Source organism: Pelodiscus sinensis, chromosome 12 (genome assembly GCF_052426305.1).
Source record: "Pelodiscus sinensis isolate ZL-2025 chromosome 12, ASM5242630v1, whole genome shotgun sequence".
Lineage (NCBI taxonomy): Eukaryota > Metazoa > Chordata > Testudines > Trionychidae > Pelodiscus > Pelodiscus sinensis.
This window is the reverse complement of record NC_143063.1, coordinates 51,298,542-51,314,809: the sequence shown is the minus strand read 5'-3', so window position 1 is coordinate 51,314,809 and position 16,268 is coordinate 51,298,542. Positions and strand designations below refer to the sequence as shown.

Sequence of the window (16,268 nt, the reverse complement as noted above, 5' to 3'; positions counted from 1 at the left end):
CCAAGGAATTTTTTACTTGTTCTTTCCCCATTGTAGCTTCTGAGCCTACTCAGTTTTCACTGGAATTCACTACGGTAGGTGTCCAGTCACCGTCAACCTTCTTGGTGAAAACCAAAAACAAACAAGTCATTAAGAATCTCTGACATTTCCACATTTTCTGTTATTGTTTTGCCCTCTTCCTTGAACAACAGGCTTATCTTGTCTTTGGTCTTCCTCTAGCTTCTAATGTATTTATTTGTACAATCGTTCCTTATCACCTTTTGTGTCTCTAGCTAGTTTAATCTCATTTTGTGCCTTTGCCTTTCTAATTATGCCCCTACATACTTAGGTTATTTCTTTATAGTCATCCTTTGTGATTTGATCTAGCTTCCACTTTAAGGACTCCTTTTTGATTTTTAGATCATTTGAGATCTCCTGGTTAAGCCCAAGTGCTCTCATACCAGACTTCCTATCCTCCCTATTCAGTGAAGTAGTTTGCTCTTGTGCCCTTAATAATATGTCTCTGAACAAATGCCAACTGTCTTTAGTAGTTTTTCCCCTCTTCGTTTTGCTTCCCATGGGACCTTACCTACCAACTCCTTGAGCTCTCGCTGAAGTTTGCCTTCTCGACATCTATTGTCTTTATTTTGTTGTTCTCCCTTCTATTATTCCTTAGACTCACGAACTCTACCATTTTTGGCCACTTTCATCCAAGCTGCCTTCTGCTTGCCAATTCCCAACCAGTGCCTATTTGTCAAAATCAAACCTAGAACAGCGCCCCCCCCCGTAACCATCTCCACCTTGTGACATGAAAAGGTGTCACCAATACATTCCAAGCCTCAGAGGGGTAGCCGTGTTAGTCTGAATCTGCAAAAGCGACGGGGAGTCCTGTGGCACCTTATAGACTAACTGAAGTGTAGGAGCATAAGCTTTCGTGGGCAAAGACCCACTTCGTCAGATGCATGTAGTGGAAATTTCCAGAGGCAGGAATAAATATGCAGGCCAGGATCAGGCTGGAGATGACGAGGTGGATCCAATCAAGGAGGATGAGAAGTGGGCCTCATCCTCCTTGATTGGATCCACCTCATCATCTCCAGCCTGATCCTGGCCTGCATATTTATACCTGCCTCTGGAAATTTCCACTACATGCATCTGATGAAGTGGGTCTTTGCCCACGAAAGCTTATGCTCCTACACTTCAGTTAGTCTATAAGGTGCCACAGGACTCCCCGTCGTTATTCCAAGCCTGTGCACTGCTGAGTAATTTTCCCAATGGCTGTCTGGGTAGCTGCAGTCTCCCATCACCACCCAAGTCCTGAAGTCTTACACTGTGAATGTTGTAGGTAAGTATTCCCAACTGATAGGAAAGCAGAGCTCACTTTACAAGTACTTCTGAAATGGGACTGACATGTCTCCTGTGTCCATCACCATTGTATATGGAAACTGCCCTGTCTAGATGGAAGCCCAGTCCTCTCAGTCCTACTGGACACAACCCCTTCTTAAAAGGACAGCCTCCAGCGTGCGTGTCAATAATTTCGTTATTAAACACAAGGCAAGCATTTCTCAGTGATGATCTCTTTGCAATTAGCTGGAGCAATTACAATCAGTTGGGTTTAAATGGCAGTTTTTCTTTAGCAGTGAGGAAGATGGGGGCTGCCGGAAAGATGCTCTCCGGAGACTCCAGAGGAGTGGGAGCCTCACACATCTCGCAGGCCTGGTCCACACACTAATGCTGTTCCAATTTAGCCAATCACCATGGAAACAGATACCACTAACTTGTGTGGGCACGCAGAAGGCATTCCTAAATCAACCTATCAATTGGCTTTAAGTTAAAACTGATGCGAGGTATTATTACAAAAGGTGCACTAATTCAGCTACATCAGTTTCCAGAGCAATTTAATGAACCTAGTACAATTTCCCCCGCAGAATGTGTCTTACCATCGAACTTTAACTTTGTGTCTAAAAAAAGATGATGCGCCACTACAATATAAAAACAGATGGTCATGGCTCTCTGTTATGGGAGCATTTTGGCGCTGGGCCAGTTCTAATGCTACATTGGTGTAAATGAGGAGTAACTCCATGGTAGCGCATGGTGCAAAAAGCGTGAGCTCGGAATCAGGTCCATTCCATGAGTCAGCACTCCAAGAGTTTTGGACATTTAGACTTAAATATCTGCTGGGGTTTTAGTGCACCAGGCACTCTAGGCACTGCTGACAACTGAAAGATAACAAAAAACCACCCTAACAGAACTGACAGCCAGCAGCACAAGTCGCCCTACTCTAGCCTACCGCCAGAAAGGGCAGGCAAGTCCCCTCCCCTAGCCACGCGCACATTTCCAAGTCCCTTTGGATCAGGCCTGATTGCACGGAGGAGTCTTTACAATGTTAATGCAGATGTGACGGAGCCAGTTTCCAAATGTTAATACTGGACTGTTTAAATTGAAACTAAACTACCAGAAAGCCTGCAGCAGAGCCTTACTTTAGAGCAGCAAGGAGCCTGAAACACGAGAAGCCTGGATACACTTTCTGCAACTGCAGAATTTAGCAGCAGAGCAGTTTCTAAGGGACAGTGAAAAAGGTTATTGCACCTGCAGGCAGAGGAAAGTTCGGCAAATGGGATAGCATCCATACAGAACTCAATGCAACGGCACTCCTGCAAAAGAGCATGTGGAAGCTGAACATTCTGTAATGAAGATTCAAGGGGTAGCCGAGTTGTTTTCTATACAGACTAACAAATGGTCTGGTTGCACTCTATAGACTAACAAAACATGTCGATGGTCATCTGAAGAAGTAGGCTGCCCCCAACGAAAACTCACGATCCCATCGACATGTTTTGTTAGTCTGGTAACTGCCACCAGACCATGGTTGTTTTTTTAGTTTATTCTGTAATGAAGTGGACCAAAAGAGGCCAGCAGACATAGCACTGGTAAGGGCTGCTCTCTCTGAGCAACCTGGCAACTTGGCAGGGATGAGGCACTAACGTAAGTCAGTGATGTCACTGCAGAACTGCAACTAAATACAGGTTTGTACCGGAAGAGTTAGCAAACAAGACCTCAGGCTATAGATCTGGGCCACCTTCAGCCTGCCTTGTTTGCTGTTTCAGCACAGCCGCCCTGGCACAGACCAACTCAAAGGGAGTGTTAAGGGGCACTGCAGTGCTCAGACATACTACCTTACACAGCTGAGTAGACATTTCCATTGATGGTTTTAGGGTTCCATTAACAGGACTACAGATGCTCTTAGTGGGGGGGAGGGAAGGGTGCTCTATTAATGACACTTTCTAAGAAGGGTCCACAGGACTGAATCAAAGCAGCCTTTCTATACCAGAAACTGGAAGCCAAACCTGAAAAGCTTTTGAACGGGTAAGTCACACAACAATTCTGATGTTAAATTAAAATATTTTCTCTGCTTTGGAAGAGGAGTCTGAAACACAGCACCTTCCTGTTCAACAAAGGTGCCCCCCTTGCATATTTAGAATCACGCATGCCAACTTTAGTGAGTTTTTTGTGCTTTTAGCTCCTGTTCGCGCTGCAGAGTCAACACCATTACAGCTGAGTGAGCTGGATTCTATTCCTGCTTATCCATCAGCAGCAGATTTATTTACTATGGGACTTGTCTACATGGGAAAGTAGTACCAATTTACTCCACGGTATGAATTCAAGCTGGTTTACTTAACCTAGTGCAAATCCCTGTGTGGACACTCATCAGTTTAAGAAAGGTCTTTTTGGTTTAGCTTAATTTGATTTGTAACAGATACAAACTAAACCAAAATAAAAGTGTCCATCCCTCACAGGGCTTTGTACTGGGTTAAGTAAACCAGTTTAAAAACTGAATTTAAACTAGTGAAAACTCTGTTTAGAACAGGCCAAACTTCCAATAAATCTCATCTTTGCAAATCCACTGAAGGCACCAGAGCTGCATAGGTGTGAGGAGAGCTCACTTTAACCAGCAGAACCGTGCAACTACAGATAAAGGATATTTAAAAATCCAGCTTGGGCTTGACAGCACAGGCTGAGTTTACAGTTACCAATGAGAAGAAGGGAGAATATCTGATATGGAAATAGAGATGCACCACAGCACTTTCACGAGTTGTTTTTCAGAGCAGAACTGTACTCAGTTGTTTAAGTCAGTCACTTAAAAAACGGATATCGCCATTATGAAAAGTGGTCAGTTTAAAAGAAAATCAGAAGTCGTTTCAGGTCCCATACATGCCATGGGGAAATCACATTTTCTAAAATGTATTTGATTTTTATTGAAGTGCATCTCTTTCCTCTATTATGTGAAAGACTCACACCAACAATGAGGAAACTGACGAAACAGAGAATGTGAAACACACACAAGCACCTTCCACCATGTACTGCAAATGAAGAAAATCTCTGGGCTTTCAATTAAAACATTAGATGTGGCTTCTACCAATTTCCAGACAGAAGCATGATTTTGAGCTTGATTTACTCCTTTAAAAATAGCTCACATTAAGGTGGTTCTTACAATACAATGATCTATTAAATTGTGAAAAGGGAGTAACATCATGTAAAGACATTTGCTGGTGCTTTGTCGTTCATGGTGGGAATGGAATCAGGCATCACGCCGTGGCTCTTTTTAGAGAGGAGCTGCAAAGAGAAGGGGAGGTTGTCCTGTCTTTGCTTCTTTACAATATATGAAGGGAGATGAATCACTCCCCTCACACTTAAGTGTTAGAAATTCAGGTTCTCTCTGGTTTTCCAGGAAGACTCTATGGATGACTGGGAAACGAGTAAGATATTACAGTATGACATCTGGGAACTGAAACCTGAACTGAGAGGGAAAGGAGTCTGTGGGCTGTTTAGAAATTGCTGTTGTCTATTTAACTCGAGTGCTTGACAAACAGTAGGAAAAAGCATCTTTATTATAAAAAAATCTCACCCCTTCAACGGCAGACTAACAAATTCCTCATTCCAGTTCTCTGGAATACCACCCCCTGAAATTCCTGGAGGAGATCTCAGCAGTCAACTAACCTCTGCTAGTAGAAATTGGAAAGGGAGGGTGGGGGGAAGAGGGACATGCACGTCACTGCTGAACCAGAGATCTGAAACCAAGCATTTCAACCTGCCAGCTACTCCGCTACCCTGCAAATGTTAAACCAAAACTCTCTGCCTCTGGCACTCAGCACTGGGGGAATCCCTCTCCCCACTTTGGCATTCAGTCACTAACTCCTTGCACGAGGTACGGTGGCAGCAGGAAGGACACCTTGCTTGGGCTCTCAGTATTCAAGGGTCCCGGCACAGGGACATTTCTTCTGCCTTGGAAACCCGTTGGGAGGAGGACAAGGTGTCACTGTCCTTTGGAGCACTGCGAGCAGAGCCCAGCCCATGCCTCTCTGAAGAGGCTCACTTCACGGGTCTCAATCTTTGTGGTCCGCAACTGTATCATGACATTCAAGTGCAAAAGGAAGGAAAACCAGCTTCATCCAGTGTCCCAACAGGATGCCTACTGCACTGAAGAACCAGCTGATGGAACAAATGCCCTAGCGGCCTCTCAGACTAATGGAGGAAAATGGAGTTTTCAGGGGCCCCAAACTAGTCTCTCCCTCTTCCCACCTTCTACAAAACTCCCCTCCAAAAGGACTCCCACTAAGAGGAAGACTCGTCAGAGAAAGCCATATGAAAGAGATGTCCAACTGCCCACGTGTCAGCAGCATATACGGCCTGATAGAGTGGCTGAGAAAAGGCACCAGAAGACTTTTGGCCATTTGTTTTGGGTAATTCCCTGGATTCTCGCACCATTCTGCTCAAGCGCTTAAACATTTACCGTTTCCGATGGAGCTCCTGAAAGAAAGGGAGCTTTTTAAGCTTAATTGCTTTGGCACCAGACCCACCTTCAAGCCCCTTCAGAATCTCATGCTGATCAAGAGCAGCTCCTGCCTGGCCAAAGCAGAGGGGGAAACAGCCACAGAGCTGACTGAAGCAACAAGACCACCACAGAAAGGGGGCAGTAGCTCCCTTCCAGCAGATGCCACCAGGGCTGAATCCACAAGACTGACATGACAAGGGAGCAGAGAGCACGGGCTCACTAGTGCGCAGCACGTCCCATTCCAGCAAACAGACCTAAACTCCCCAGCACTCTCCCCTCACCCCTTCCCAGCTAGTCAGAGACTACAACTGTATCACACCATCTCCAATACCCGTCTTACGCTGTCGCATACCTCATCCCTCCTTTTCCCCGACTCCTTCGCTTTGCAAAGGACTAACAGTAGCTGGCAGGCTCCCCCCAAGCTCCCCTTGCTCTGACCCCCGTAAATACCAAATCCGGTAGACTAGAGAGCGCCCAGCGATAGCTAGACAGCTCCAGGTGAGAGAGAGGGTGCGGCTAGGCACACAGCATGTCAGCCTGCCCTTTCAGATTGTCTCAGTTATTTGATTGAAGTTCTCTCTTTAAAACTACTACAATGGCTCATGTAACTGGGGCACCTCCCCACCTCGACTTTACGCACCAGGAATGGCTCCGCGCAGGAGAGATTAGAGAAGACATTGCAGAGTAGATTTGTTTCTGCAGCTGCAACGCATGCGTTTCCAAAGCCTTCCCCTTCCCACAGCAGATAGACAGGCCCTCCAGACAGCCCCTCTGGATTGGAGATGGACGTCTCGCCTTGGCCAGATGTCTTCTCGCCTTTCAGTGCCATAAATGCGACCATACAAGATTTTAGTGTCACTGACCTTGCCTTCTTCCCACTAGATGAAGCAATGCACACTAGCAAATGTGATCCAATCAGACTCTAGCAAGCAGATTCATAGCCCATCCCATCCCAAAATAAAGGTCGATTTAGCAAGAACCTCCGGCCTGTCTATAATGATCCTTCTAAAGGAGGCCCCAGGCACGCAGGTGATGGCAGGGGAGCCTGCACTGAGGTAAGGGAAATGGAGGCAGGATAAGAGTGGACTAGGAGACCTTAAGCTACAGTCGTTCTCTATCTGAAAGGCAAAATGGACACTGGGCTACTTGTAAAGACCTGTAAGCACATAGTTTTCCCTGGCTGTTGAATCTCTGTGTTGCCAACACAGACCCCAAACCTGCCATGCTCACCGGCCTGCTCTCCATTCCAAGATGCCAGGATAGAATTTATGAAGCCTCCATTCTTCTGAATAATTCAGAAGATAAAGGGGAAATTATGACACTGAGAAATAGCTTCACAGTCAAGTGTATGTTTGGATCCAGGAGAAGAGTGTCCTTTAAACGACTCTCATGGTAGTGCCAGGTACCTCATGTCACTGGGCCAGCATGGACCAACGGGAGGGCACTCAAAGCAGAGCAACAGAAAGGAAGTGGTTTGCAAAGGAACATTTATGAGGAAAAGAGGCGGGTTCACGTCTAACACGGATAAAGGGCAAGGGGATGAGATGTACACGTGCTTTCCACATTCAAACCTTCGATCATTAAGCTTCACTGCAATTCTGTGACATAACTGTTCTCACTTTATAGATGGAAACTGAGGCACAAAGGTTAAGTGATTCGCCCAAGAGGACTAGGCTTGGGCAATCCTGACTTCCAATCTAGGCTCCAAGCAGCCATCTGCAGCTCTCTCAGCCTGCTGGCATTTGCAAGATGCACACAGAAGGGAGGAGAGAGAACTCAGGCTAGGAATGTTCTAGCAAGAGCCAAGGGTGAAATTCAGAAAGGGACCGCTTAGACTCAACAGCTGAAAACTCTTCAGAAGAGGATGCCTTCTGGCTAGGAGATCATCTCCCCAAGGAAAGGATGCAATCCCTATTGCTTCAAACTGAATGGGACAAGACAGCACACAAAATATCCTGCAGGAAGCAATCCTGCATGGGACAGGCTAACCTAGCAGGTAGGTCTCTTCCCTAGACTGCTGCTATGATGCTGCTGAAAGGGAGATGGTCAAAGTCCCCTCCCTCACTGCCTGACTGCTGCTGGCCTTGCCCAGCCAGCACACGGCAGTCCGATGGCTGTCCCCCAGAGGGCTACAGCCTGGACCCAGGCTTCCTGCTGCCCAGCTTCTTGTAATAGCTTTATGGAGATGGAGCCAGGCTCTCACGATGTGCCGGCGTGCATTGCACTGGGAGGAGGCTGAGGAAAGGGGGGGGGGGGGCGCTTCACGTTCGACAGCAACAAAGCAGAAGGTTAATTTGAAACTCACAGCCCTGCTGCTTGTAGGCTTGTCTCTCCCTCGCCCTCACTGCCTCGCTCTTCTTTCTGTGCAAAGCCTGACATCTACAGTTCTGTCTGGCACAGTCAGGGGCGGCTAATCGGAAACGCACGCAAGGACGCTGGGTACACAGCAGCCAGGAGCTCTCGCGCTCCTTCAGCGAGCGCGCCGTCTCGCAGAACAAGACAGGCAGGCACAACCCCCGGCAGCCCGGCCACGAGGGGCCCAGCCCATGCCAGGCAGCCCCACAATACGCTCTGCCAACATGGGCAGGCTTCTCCTGGCCTGGCCTACGGCACCGTGCACGCTGCTTCTGCTCAGCTGGGGCGGCTCTCGCTGGCGTGCACGGATGCTTCGTGCTTTCAAATACAAGTCATAGAATCATAGAATCATAGGACTGGAAGGGACCTCGAGAGGTCAGCGAGTCCAGCCCCCCGCCCTCAAGGCAGGATCAAGCTCCGTCTACACCATCCCTGACAGATGTCTATCTAACCTGTTCTTAAATATCTCCAGAGAGGGAGATTCCACCACCTCCCTTGGCAATTTATTCCAATATTTGACCAGAAGTCCTCACTCTTCTGAAAGGCCTCGGCCTCCCATCTCCGTAACCAGACAGCAGAAGCTTCCATTGTGAACAGCCCGGGGAAGGGACCCTCTTTCCTCTGTGTCTGTAACAATGCCTAGTACAATGGGCCCTGATATGCCAGAGGGGCTCCGAGGGGCACTCCTGCAATGCAAACGAACTAAATAAAACATGACAACAGAACCAATCTAGTTGGCAGCGCGTGCGTGCGTACACACACACACACACACACACACACTCCACAAAATCAGTGCAGCTCAGTTTCCTGGACCGTCTCCCAGAGTAGTGGTCTGCTACCTTCAGCCCACCTGACTCTAGACCTCCAGCCACACCCGTCAGGTACACAGCATTTCACTGCAGGAGACACTCTGGGCAGGCCAAAATGGAACCCTTTGCTGTTTCATCGGACTTGACCCCCGCAGCCTCCCCAAGAGTCTGCCTGCGTGTTCAGCTTTCACCTCTTCACTGCACCACATGGAGAGAGAAAACCAAAAGGTCCAGGCACCTCTCAGGGCAGCAACAGTGCAGGGCTCGGATACGCCAACAATCTGCGCAGATATTCCTGCCATGCTCCTCACCGGAGCACCTGGGACGCTGCTTCAACCGCACTCTCTGCGTATTGGGACTCTTGCACACGCTAAAGAACGGTTACAAAGGGGGAAAGGCACGCAGGTGTCAATACTCCCTCTTACCTAGCAGGCTGTTTGGAATTGGTGTATTGCTGGCTAAAAGAAGCCAGCTGTTTCTGGTACAGGTAAACAGGCAAGCCAGTAGAAAGACAGCCCTGCATTTTATGCCAGAGAGGCGGTGGTGCTACTGACATGCTCACCAGCCACCTTCTCCAGCAGCAGAGGTAACTAGGCTAGGCTATCGGAGCACAGAGGGGCAGAGCAGGTTAGGAGTACCGCAGCGAGCTGAGACGTCCCAGGCCATGTCCGTTTCTATGCAGTCCTGGGAGTTGAACTCACCTGTAGAAAAGTGATCACGCCAAAGCAACGGCCGAGACTGGGCTAAACATACTGTAAAGCAGAGATTTTTATGACAACTCGGGGAGAGATGGATTTTCTATGGATAAGGCTGCAACACAGTATTTCCATAACCTACACCCCAAACCTCACCCCTTCACAAACAGAGAAAGACCAGAGCCTCCTCCCTCCAATTCCACATCTCTTCTGAAACATGAAACCCCAAAGCCGAAGCACTCTGGGCTTACATTTTCCACCTTCCAGGGAATACAATCTGTACAATCTATTAAGAAGAATAAGAAAACATTTGTGGGCTGAAAATCTAATTTGGCTGCTTTGCTTTCACACGGAGCATGTTTGCAATTTGGTAACACCATAGACACAGACAATTAGGAGTTAAACATCTTACATACAATAATGAATTCAAGAGTAACACAGACCCCTGGAGTGCCATGTAGACAACATCACGATTTAGCAACAAAAGGGAATGCCCTTAACAATGGCCACCAGAACCTGCTTCGGCCACCTCCCGGACCTAACTAACAGGGACACAAATAACCCACGCTCCCCTGGACGCGAAACGCCGAGCACTGGCTAGAAGCAGAGACTTTGGGCTACAGGCAGACGGGAGCAGGCAGATAATTTGAACGCGGTGCTGCTCCTGTTACAGAATCCGTCGGCAGGTCCCGTCCCCCCCCCCCCCCCCCATTAGACAATCCTGAATCAAAACAATTTCAAACAAGACTGAACTTTAGCCACACGTTTCACCCTCTCTCTGGAAATACACACAGAGTACACCTGGTATGGAATACCCCTGCTCTTCAAACTATGGTTGCTGTGGAGATAAACCTGTTCACCAACAGATGGACATTTTCTGTCCTGCAGAACCAACAGGAAAAATAGCAGCATTGGAAATGGTCACTCCTCCAATGGCAATTCTTTAGAAACCAATCCAGTCGCACGGGAATGCATGCATGAGCTCCCAAGAGCAAAACACAAACAAAAAATGCTGGCTTCACCTGCTCCCGAAACAGGAGCCTTACCACCTCAGAGCTCGGCTAGCTGGCAAATTACTCAGACAAAACTATGCCAACCAGGCTTCTTCACACACATGCAATGAATATAATAACCTGTTTGCACTCTCACAGAGGGCAGCTAGAATTCTTCAAATAAGGGACAATGAGTAGCAGCTCCCTCATTTTCATCAAAAAGGGAACCTTAGCTATGAGCTTTTTTCTTACATAACTGAGCTTAATCTATTTAGTTTTGCAAACCCTTTGCTACACTTAAAATACACACACACACACAAACTGCAAATCGGTGACAAAACAAGAGGCAGACATTTAGTGGAGCTTCTTGTTCTGCCCTTATCTCACCCCATTGTGCCTAGGCAGTTATATTTAGGTACGCATTACGATCTGTGGTACCGAGGCCCCCCTCGGGCACTGCGTAGAATGCAGATTTTCCAGACAACAGACCACAACAGCTCCGTCAAAACCATTAGAGTCTGCTGTGGCGAGGCCTACGCACAGATGTTTGGATTCCCATTCTCCTGACACAACAGACCTCAACAACTCTATCCCAGCAACGTTAGTTCCACAGATTAAAAATCCTATCCGAGTTTAAAATGAGAAAAAAGGAAGAGAAGGAAACAGAGGAAGCTCTGGGCAGGTGCTGAAAAGAGTCTGTTACTAGAAGAATTTATTTCAGCAGGTTCTCTTTTCCTCACCTCAATATACAGAGGTGTAAATCTCCCATAAAGGACTAATGGACTATGGTACAAATTCAATTGGGGAGGGGCAAAGGAGGGGGGGGGGGAAGAGGTTGAATTTTAGGAAAACAAAAGGACAAAAAAAAATAAGAGTAGCCCTGCATACGACGGGGACGCCTCATCTCAGCTCAGCTCGGGGGGAGGTTTTTCTATGGTACAAGCTGCAAATGTTAAGAGATCCTAATAGGAAAGCTGACAGACCTCTACATACAGCATCCCAATTGATGCAGATACATTATGTTGTGGGGGAGGGAAGAAAGAGGGAAAAAAAATCTGACTCCTGCTTTGTTCATGGACCATCTCTGCCATCTGATGCATCAGTTTATATTCAGCCTCGTACTAACCACACAAAGGTTAAAGGCAGGCAGTATATGCTAAAAAACAAAGTTAAGAATCGTATAAGGTTTGGTAATAAATCTCTTCTAAAATGCACCACTCTCCCCTATATGTAATATGTGTTAAGCCACCTTTTTAATTAAGTTACTATATCAGAAACACTGCTCATACAAGTCACAGTACAACCCAGAATAAGATGGTTGCCTAATAATTCTTCCAGTACAGACAAGCAAGCTTAAAACTGACTGGGGTGTGGTGCTTGCGCAATAAAATGTCACAAAAATAATGCCTATAAAATACTAAATCTAGTTAAAATAATATTCCATTTTGTACTTTTTCAGCACAACATTTTTTATTTTTAAAAGTTGAATAAAGTGTTAAAGACTAATACAGGCAGCCATATGTGCATCAGTTTAGGATTTAGCAATTTCTACTGGATCTGTTCAACAGCTAGCCCGGCCTACAGTAAATCTGCTCCGTGTTGTTCCACTCATCTCTCTCAAGACACAAACTGAAACTGTGAAATTTAAAGAATGAAAAACCCCCTAAAACAGAGGTTAAAAATGGACAATATTTTTGCGCCTGTGTCTCGCCCAAGCGATTGTTTGCTAGACTCTGCTCTCTGACAATAACCATGAGGAGGCCATCCAAAGGCACTAAGCACACGCAGAGACTTTTCGAGCTGCCTTTGGTCAGAGTGAAAAGCACCTTAGCTCAGTTCCCCAGGAACAAAAGGCCAGAGTCATGGAAGGGGAAAGAGGTTACCCAGGGTTTCACATCAAGCCAAGTGTCAATGCTGGCTCATTTTTCACTCCAGCTTGGATGCAGAAAAGCTGAGGCAAACAGTCGAATGACCACTCCTTTCCTAATGTAACTAGACATTTAAAAAAATAACAAAAAAAAAACCTTTGCAGTTAGAAATCTGGTTTCTTTTCCTTCCTTCTCTTCCCTTTGTTCGTGTGGTTTTGTTGCAGCCTGAAGGACGCTTGCAAAGGAGAGAACTGGGCTAGAAAGCAACATCACCAAGATCAGGAGTAACATCAGGAGAACAGGGTCCCTACCTCTGAAGTTAGTCAACTGACCAAGAAAAGGAAAAAGCCACTTAGAAATGTTTAACTGGAGACGAAGAACAGAAATAAAGGGGGGGGGGCCTCGAATCACTTTCCTTCTTTTCACAGCAGGAGCCCCACTAATGTTGGCCTCGGATTTGCAAGTGAATTGCAGTTGTCAGAACTTTTTTTGGCGGGGGAGGAGAGGAAGGGAGAGAGGGACAGAGGGGAGAATTAAAGACATTAAGAGGGGAGCGAGGGAGAAAAGGAAATTGAGATGAATCATCGCCTGCCACTGCAGCCCATGGACAGGCCACAGAAAGTTGAGGTCTGAACGTTTAAGCAGAGATTGGGACTGGAACTCCTTCCCAAGCTGGCAAATCAGAGACTGACGCAAAGCCACCATTCGACCCGCATCCTTCGAGGCCAGAACTTACTCCGCTGCTGCACTTCCCCACATTGCCGTAGGCTCCAGCTGAGAGGGGGGAGGGGAGGCACAACAAACAACTCAAATATGAAAGGAAATGACATCAGCAAACTGAAGGACCTCTTTAATAGAGATCAAAACAAAACAAACTTCTAACCCTTTTGTGTATACAAGGGACCTCGCTGCAGAACGACAGAAAATGTCACCCATGGAAAGCCGATATAGAGCATCACAATAAAAAAACCAAAAAACCACAGACAACTATGGTGGGGGGAGGAGAGAGCTAAGAGGCCAAAAGCCCAGCTAACTTTATTTTTTCCCTTCTGCTGATATTTAGTATTTATTGGTGTTTATAATCCAAAAGCCATGCTCGGCATTTCACTTACTACAGGTCCAGACAGTGCTCCCTAATGAGGGAGCATTACAATCAGCTTGTAATACTGAATTTTTAATGCTACCAAGGATTCTGTTACATAATAATATGAAAACAGAAGCAGAAAGTGAGCTACCACTGACATGACATAGGAGGTCACCAACATCTACAAAATGTGTGTGCTTCTTCCCCACCTTGCCCTTTCCAATCAGCACCGAATCCCAGTGCAGGTGGCTAGTATTAAACCAAGAGACCGGCCGGACTACCTTTCGCTAATCCCACAACAATGTTCGTTTAACACCAGGATTTCACATAACATCTTGTACCATAATAATTCCAATTCCTGCTCTGTTGGGATTCAGAAGACTTTACAATTTAAGCATGTGAGGAGACTTGGCACAAAAATATAAACTTTCTTCTCTTTCAGAAAACAAAAGACAAATACTACAATGTAGAAGTTCACAAAACACACAGACACACTCGTCTATAATACATAGAGCCTCCGTTGCTCCTCTGTAATACCCTCAGACCGTAAATCTATAACCGCTGCAATGATTTAGTGATTAAAAACATGATAACATATTGTGTAACGGCAAACCACAGAATGCCTGCCAACTCTCCTCCAAGATACAGGAACAAAAATACAGAAAATGTGTTGCTTGCAGCAATCTTCCTAAACTCCACTGATAGATTTTCATGAAAGAACAAGACGTTAAAAAAAGGACTGATACCCTGCGAGTACAGGAAGAAATTAAAGAGGGCTTTACATATGTAATTTGTCGTGCAAGAAAGTCAATCCAAACCTGCCTTTCCCTTTCATCTCTTTTTAAGTTTGTTGTAACTGGAATAACTGGTCTTGTGTGATGTCTTGAATATTCAAAGTGCTTTGTAATAGGATACGGCGATTGAACATTATTTGTCTAAACTCACTGGATTTTATTTTTCTCCCTTCTCCCCCACCCCAAAGATGGGGAAGAAGGCTAAAGGGACAGAAGAAGCTTTAAGCTGTAAAGCAAATACATGCAAGGGGAGACTGCAATTTGTAACATGGCAGGGGAAGCTAAATATTTTACTTATTTTTTTAAAATCCAGCTAAGGGAATTTTGGCCTCTAAGGAGCCAACTTGACCCCATTATCTTGCTTTCCCCATTGCAGGACTCCTGCACCTTCAGTGAGATTCGAACTCAATGTGACCCTAAGGAGGGAGTCACTGAGCCTCCAGAAAATTGCTCCATATTAAACAAGAGGCAGAGGGAGAGAAAGCGAGAGCAGGCAGAGACGTACTTACACACACCAAGTCTTCGATCTACCAAAGGCCACCATCAAACACAGCTCAAAGGAGAAACAAATCTTTCCCTGAGCCCAAAGAGTTTCACACACCCCCAATTTATAAATTAAACCTAAAACGTGTGTGCTCTTACACACACACACACACACTGCTCTAGAGATTTCATTTTAAAAGAGCATGAATCACCTCCTCTCTGAAGCAAAGGAGGACAGTTTATTCAGCGGAATCAATAGGAAAGAGCATTTGCAAATATTTAGATAAGCACTGTGCAATTCAGCATTAAGTAATTAAAAACTGAAACTGAGAAGGGGGGGCAACTGGCCTACAGTGGCATTTTCTACCTCTCCCATCCCCCTAGCCAGTCTTCAAAACTAGCTCCATGTACACTTTATGAAAGCCCCAACCAGCCTAAGTTGCACTCCTCTTTCAAAACACATCCCAAATATCGATTCACGTAAGGCAGCAGAGTTACAGGGACTGGCAACACGGATGGAAGGGGTCTGAACTGGAACCAAGTCTTTAAAAAATATTTTTTGGTAAATTGCTCTTGGGCGTATGAATTCCACAGAACTCTGGGCCATTTCCCCCGGCTGAAATCTAACCCCAGAGGAACAGAGAAGGGCTCCTAGGAAGTGTTATTGTTCATCTGAAAGACTAGCAAACAATTCCATTAATCCACATTGAGGAACTGGTGGAGTTTAAAGCCATCTCCTATTAAAACCCTCCGCACCGACCGGGAAATCCACACACAAAGCGCCTGGGCAGAGCGCGGAGGGACGGGATTTGAAAGTGAGCCAGCCCGAGCGAGTCCCTCGCCGGTGACAGTTGCAGAGAGCCGAGCCGCAAGTCGGGGTGCGGGGCTGCAAGTGAACGCACGCGAGGAAGGGGGAAGCTGCACTCGCAGCCTCGCTGCGGAGATTAGCGAAATTTACAGTAAACGGCGGGACCCGAGTGCAGCGCGGTGCCCTATCGATTATGCAGATTATGCTGATCAATGCTCGCCTGGTCCCCCAAGCCCGTCTTCCAAGCCGCGCCGCCCCAGCGCCTGTCCCTCCCGGGCTCGCTTCCAGGGGCACAGCCCAGCACGAGCCCGGGACCCGCTCCTGTCCCGGAGTGCGCGTCGCAGCCCAGCCCTGCGCCTCGGCGGAGCGGCCCCGACAGTGTCCCCCAGCCCGGGCCGGCGGGCGAAGCAGCCTCCTTCCCTGCGCTCCGCACCGAGCCCCGCTCGCTGCCATTGTCCCCCGGCCCGCAGCCCCGCGCCCGCCGGCCGCTCCCCGCTCGCAGCGGGCTCGCCAAGCCCCGCAGCCGCCGCGACACCTGCGGGCGGCCCGGGCTGGCGGCGCCCGGCGGCTCCGG

At 47.1% G+C, this 16,268-nt stretch overlaps 1 protein-coding gene across 4 annotated transcripts in view; it reads right to left on the bottom strand.

Moving 5' to 3' along the window:
- Window positions 1–16,268, bottom strand: part of ZFHX3 (zinc finger homeobox 3) — an 866,714-nt gene that overhangs the window by 252,791 nt on the left and 597,655 nt on the right. The window lies entirely within an intron of this gene.